At 55.8% G+C, this 6,000-nt stretch overlaps 1 pseudogene; it reads left to right on the top strand.

Moving 5' to 3' along the window:
- The first annotated feature begins 2,091 nt into the window (after positions 1–2,091).
- Positions 2,092–4,060, top strand: LOC122435674 (annotated as a pseudogene).
- The last annotated feature ends 1,940 nt before the right edge of the window (positions 4,061–6,000 follow it).

Genomic DNA, 6,000 nt, shown 5'->3' with positions numbered 1-6,000 from the left:
CTTCTCAGTGCTACAGGATGCCTCTGAGGTGACAAAAAGCAGGCCCGTGGAAGGAAGGGGATGAGGAGAATCAGAAGCACTGTGGGCCTGCCCTGTGGCTTGCTGAGAACTGATTCTGTCAGGGGCCAGCATCTCTGTCCAGGCCCAGCACCTCCCGCATGAGGGAGCCCGCACGTGGGAGATGCCCTGTCCCTGCTGCTGCCATGGAGCCTCCTGCCCAACTGAAGCTTCCTCACTGAGCAGGAGGGAGGTAGTGCCTGTCTGTATGGCCCCAGGGCCCAGGCCCCTACAGGAGCCTCCGATACAGGAGAGAAGGTAACACAGGTGGACCTCCCAGGCTCCAGGTCTCCCCAGCCACAGTGAGGGTGGGGTGCAGTTGGATGGCCTCTGGGCTGGGGACACCAGGCCAGGGAAACCAAGCATCAGGGCAGGAGAGCAAGGCTGAGAAGGGCAGTCCTTGGACATCATGAGGGCTGTGTGCACAACACAAATGTCCCAAGCCACAGCTGACAAAAGACTCCTCGGTGCCATGCAAACCCACTGCCAGGGCCTGAGTGGTGCCTAGAGGAGGGGGACCAGAAAAGGCAGCTCTCTCAAAGGCCAGGGGGTGAGGAGGGGCTCCAAAAGGGGGGGGGGTGGGGGCAGGAAAGGCCACCTAGCCAGGCTGCCACAGACACCATGGTCTTCAGTCCCCTTAGGAGGAGCTACCAGGGGCCCCCACCAATGATCACAGCCTCCAGAGTCATGTCCCAGTCAGGTGAACTGACCTGAAGGAATGCTTTGTCAACCTGTTTAGGAGCACAAAGGCAAAGGAGCAAGCCCAAATCGAGGCCTGCGAGCTCAATTCTGATCACCAGTCCTCAGGTTGAAAGGCCCCTGGGAGAGCCTCTTCCACACCCTCTTAGGTCTCCCTTTTCAGACACCAGGCCATGGCTCTCAAACAGGACAAATAACCCTGCTGAGTGGCAGAACTGTGGGGACACTGTTTCCATGGGGACAGTGCCCTAGGGTCCTCACACATGGGCCTTTCCAAGGTGCTGGTCTGTCCCCTACACAGCGATTTTGAAGAACAGTGGCCCTCACACAGAGAATATGTGTCTCCAAACCCACTTCCCTATAGTCCATGTACGGTGAAGACAGGTGACTTTCACTTGGGTTTTGTACAGTCCCACACCCGGACCCTCATCCATTTTCAAATATGAGTAGACAGGGGCTTCCTTAGGTCACATATAGCTCAACACATCAGTCATGTCCGTGGGAGTGAGTGTGTATAAAGGAGGCCCCTTGAAAAATGCCTAACCTGTGAGCCAACAAAATCATTCGATGTACCTGCCATCTGGGTAAGGGAGAACAGGTCCACAGTGGTGGTGGGGATAGAGGCAGGGTTGGAGAAGATCAGAGCTGGCCTCGGAGAAGACCAGTGAAGTGCTTGTTTTCAACAGAACAGGCTGGACCTTGAGCCCCTAATCAAGTCCTTCAAAGGGCAGGTACCCACGGAGACCCAAGTTGGACATGGGAGGCCAGGACCAGGGGTAGCAGAAGCCCAACCACCCCACTGATGAAAGGAAACAGGGCTTTCGAGGCAGCCTCCAGGGAGGCCGAATCCGAATCTGAGACTCTGGGAAGGGGACAGGAAAAGCACACGCTCACGTGTTCCCAAAGTGAGGACTCTATGGCCACGAGAGTGGTCTTTACGGGAATGAATGGAAAATGAAGACAGCAGCCTGTGATCTGCAGTGGGATGCCGTCTGGGGGTGGGCAGAGCTCAGGAGGCTGCAAGCTCAGTGAAGCGCCTGGCTGTGCCCTCCCACACGGCCTCCTGGGGAGTCTGTATCTCAGGTGCTTGGGGAACAGTCAAGTGGAACGCTGAATTCGCTCCCACTGTGCTTGAGCACAGCCCTACTCTGGGGAGAGCTCGACCTGGGGAGTGGTGGGAGCAGGACAACAGAACTTTTGACTTTGGGGCCATCTGAACAGGACCTACCATCGGCAGCACCAGCTGGAAGAGACCAAAGCCAGAAGAGGGGCAAGGCCAGGTACAGGGAGTGAGGGGGTAGAACCACCAACTCAGGCTAGGCCAATCAGCCTACTATGGACCCTATCTTCTGGAAGGGACAGTCGTCAGGGGCCCATCTGACCCCTGGGGTCTCTCTCGTGGTAGCCAAGACCAGTGGTAGCCAAGCCAGAATTCACCAGGGCTTGGCCTTTCAGCAGAAGTCATACGCAGGCCTGCCCGTTGGTAGGGAGGGGAGTGGAGCCAGGGGCACATTTGTCAACCCATCCAAGGCCTGGCCCCCTGAAACAAGGCACCTGGCAGCATATGGGAGCCTCTGCAGGCAACCTGAAACATACTTTTCTGTACTTTCAGACAGGAGACCAGCTGGGGATCCCATCTCCATCCCCTTCCCCCCTCCCCTACACTGGGCCAGGGCTGCCTCTCCACATCACCTCTGTGACATCATGAAACAAGTAAGGAAGTCTGGCCCATGACCCAGATTGTAGAATCTCCAGACAGTATTGGACACTGAGACCCTGGTCTGAGGCCCTTCTGCCCTGAGCGTTCACTGCTTGGGTAGAGAATGCTCCTGAGGTTGATTGGCTTCCCACGAGGCACTTGCAGCCCAGCTGGCCCCATCAACTGATGGGGAGCCCACAGCAGGGGACCGCCATGATTTCCTCCCTGGATCCAAATGTGGATTCTCAGGAATGGCTTTGGAGAAGCAGGGTGACCAACCCGAGAGCCCAGATCCAGGCTCCCAAGACAACCTGCTCCCACAGGGCCCAAACCCAGAAACGGCCAACGAGGATGAGAACAATGCCGTCCTCAGGCTGTCCTTCCCTAGAAGCTCTGGGTTATGGTGGAGGATGCGGCCTTCACCTCTGTGGACTGGAAAGACAATGGAGACACGGTGGTCATCAAAGCAGATCTCTTCCAGACGGAGGTCCTCCAGCGCAGAGGCGCAGACAGGATCTTCGAGACAGACAGCATCAAGACTTTCATCTGGGAATTTAACCTGAATGGGTTCAGGGAAATCTGCCCTTCGGGTCACTCTGTGGGGAAGAAGAGGATGATGGTAACGTAGAAAGCCCTTCTGGGGAGACTAGACTAGACAAACCGAGTGCTGGACTGGTTTCATTTCCTAGGAGAAATTTTTTCTCGTGAGAGAATGGTTAAGGAAAGAGGAGAAAGCAGGACATGTCATGTTCTACCAACCCCCTTAGAAAGGATCCACAGGGGTGACTCCAGACCCCAAGGGGCCACTTGAGGTCAGGGAGGGCCAGTAACACCTCAAGCGAGGCTGGCCCCGAGGGAGCTCTAGAGAGTGCACTCACTAGGGCCTCAAGCTGTCAGGAATGAAGAGACCTTATCTCCATATTTAGGCAAGGTCCGGATGTGGTGGGGAGGAGGGCAGCGAGGAATTGCTGTTCTCCCACACAACGGCTAAAGTGATTCATTTCCTTTCAGATCTATCGGAACTCCAAGTTTCAGAGAGACAAGCCTCTCCTCCTGCAGAACATCTGGAGGAAAGGTGACCCCAGAACAACTGCTTAGCCCACCACCAGCGCAACAGTGACCCCAAAGAGAAAGAAGCAAGCTGTGGCGACCAGACGCTCTCCTAAATTCCATCACAATGAGTCCACCCAAGAGGCTGACAAGAAGGCCCAGAAAGGAACCCCGATAGTTCACAAAACTCCTGGCCAGTGCTCATTTGTGTTCTATGGCCTTTGGTCTATGGGTAGTGTAGCTGGGCGGGCCAGGGAAAACCATCTCCCCAGCGAGCAGGGTGGGCCCAGTGGAGAGGGCATGTCCAGCAATGCCACATCTGTACCCCCAGCTACTGCGGGAAGGGACAGCGCAGGGGAACTGCCCTAGAGCCCCACAGAGTATCCAGGTTTTGATTCAGTGATGACTATGTACAACACCTATTATTCCATCATGATGGTGGTCGTTTCAGTTGTGGCCCCAAACGAGGCCCCTGAGGTGGATGAGGAGCAGGGGGATTCCTCAGTTTACAAGTGTGCTTTCTGTAAGCAGTTCAAGGACAATCCCAATCCCTGAGCCACCAAGTCCCTAGGGACACTCAAAAACACTCTCTTGTAATAAAAAATCTATTTCTGGCTCTAATAAAGTACAGCAAAACTCCATGGGAATAAATAAAATATCAAATGAGAACTGCTAGTCTGTGTTCTTTCTGTCAGTCCATGCTACTCACACACGGCACTGGGTGAGCCAGATGAGGCTGGAAGCCCATGCCCTAGACAGGCCTCAGTCTGGTCCCCATGGTACCTTTTCATCTGAAGCAGCAGCATTTCACAGGTTCAGCCAAGAGTGTGGCTCCCGAGCCATGCGCTGAGGCCAGCCCAAGATGGGCTGGTCCCTGCGCCTTGCCTACCACACAGCAGAAGACCCAGTCTGGCTCCTGACATGGGGGTGTCACCTTCCATAAGTCATGCACCCTGAAGCAGAATGGGTTCCTCCTGTGTCCACTGACAATGCCACAAGTTTCTGATCAGCAGCTGAGCCTCTCCAGCTCCCGATCCAGGGGCATCCCCAAGAGGCCCACTGGAAAGCAGGGTCACCCCACCCACCAAGGGCCTTGCAAAAACATGACTTTAAACCCAAAGACAAGTACAAGTTTCCACAAGGTGAACATCAGCCCTTGTCGTTCTGCCCTCATAGCTGTATTTAGGAGCCTGACTTTGGATATGGAGCAACCAGGCACGGTGTCCAGCACACAGGCTTTGTGAGCCAAGGTACACTTTACAGCAAGACAAGGGTCACCTGCAAGGACAAACCACGGCCAGTTTCTGCACCTGCGGGTCCATGTGCCGGGGGCCTAGCCAGCTGCTGACAGTCTCACCCCCGGCCTTCCCTCATCGCCCCCTGGACACTGCTCCAACACTGGGGAGTTTGGACCAGAACAGAGAGGGAAAAACACTAACCGGTTTCCTAATAACACATTTCTCTCAACCACCCAGACCTAGCAGGGCCAAAATGAGTGGTGACATCTTTTCATAAAGGTAAAGTCCTGGAGACTCTTGCTGAGCCCAGAGTCCCAGCCCCCGGCCCCACACCAAGTGGGCAGCTCACCGCAGGGTGGGGCTGATTCAGACCGAACCAGATGAGCATGTCCAGGGCATGGTGGCGACTGGATGGTGTCACCATGAGCTGGTCTCTCGGTCCCCTTCCTATTGAGAGCCCAGTCTGGACAGGCCTCCTGACCAAAGGGGGTCAGGTGTTTGGGGATGTCCACCTGGAAGATGTCCTTCCTGGCCCTCCCCAGGACAGACTGTAGCAGCCTGCGAGGGTTGGCAAGCGCAGTCAGGTACTTACGTCACAGGTTGGGTAGCATGGCTTGATTCTCCAGCTCCTCCACCTCATCACAACCTAGGTTTTCTGGGCACAGCAAAGTGACCCCAATCCACGAAACCTGTGTGCAAAGACAGGACACAGAAGGAGAGCAAGGTGATTCTCTAGCAAAGTGCTAGAGACTAAGACTGCATCACAGAGGAGACCCAGGGTGAACTGGGTCCTCTGACTGAGCATTTCAGGTGGGCTCACCTCAGGAAAGGGAACTCGGTGTAAGGCCAAGCAAGGGAGGGAGCGAAATGAAAGGGAGAGGCCTGGTGCTCCATGAACCCACCAGGCCATGGGCAGCTCTCAATCTGCCCACTGCAGGCTGCAGGGACAGAACAGGAGGGCCCCAGTGGGGAGCCTGCGGATATCAGGTACCCAAGCGATTCACCAGCAGAGAGCTGTTGCTGTGGGGCCTCACCCCTGGGGAGTCAGGCGACTTGCTCAGGTCCAGCTGCAGGCGGTGGGGGTGGGGAACCCAGGCTGGGTGCTGTGGTGCCTCTCATGATCTCTGTTGGGCACACCCACACATGTGCACACACACACCCCCACCCCCACTACACACACACACAGAGGCAAGTGCCACATACAGACCTGGATATGCCTCTGCCTCTCAGAGCACAAATGGGGACTGAGGCCCAAAG

This window comes from Cervus canadensis, chromosome X (assembly GCF_019320065.1).
Source record: "Cervus canadensis isolate Bull #8, Minnesota chromosome X, ASM1932006v1, whole genome shotgun sequence".
Taxonomy (NCBI): Eukaryota; Metazoa; Chordata; class Mammalia; order Artiodactyla; family Cervidae; genus Cervus; species Cervus canadensis.
The sequence above is the reverse complement of the archived record's forward strand: the minus strand, read 5'-3'. Positions and strand labels throughout refer to the sequence as shown.